The following is a 294-nucleotide window of genomic DNA, read 5'->3' on the forward strand; positions in this document are numbered from 1 at the left end:
CCGCTCCGTGCCAGCCCTGCATATGCCCACCTTAAAGTTGCTGGAAGTTGACAGTCCGCATCCGGGACGCAGCTGGGAGTCCGGGCTCCTTCCCACCCCTCTCCTCCGGCGCGTCTCTCGCTCCTTTCCCGGCCACTCTGCTCCGGTTTAGTCCCGAGGAGGCAGCGAGCTGGCTTGGTTTTGGGAATCCTCTTGTACACCCCTCCCTTCTCCTCCGCCGGCTGAATCAGCTTCTTTTACACCACCGGCAGCTGGACTGTAGCAGAGGCTTGTTTGCTTCTATGCGGCCGCGAT

This window comes from Egretta garzetta, unplaced genomic scaffold (assembly GCF_000687185.1).
Source record: "Egretta garzetta isolate BGI_Z169 unplaced genomic scaffold, ASM68718v1 scaffold287, whole genome shotgun sequence".
Lineage (NCBI taxonomy): Eukaryota > Metazoa > Chordata > Aves > Pelecaniformes > Ardeidae > Egretta > Egretta garzetta.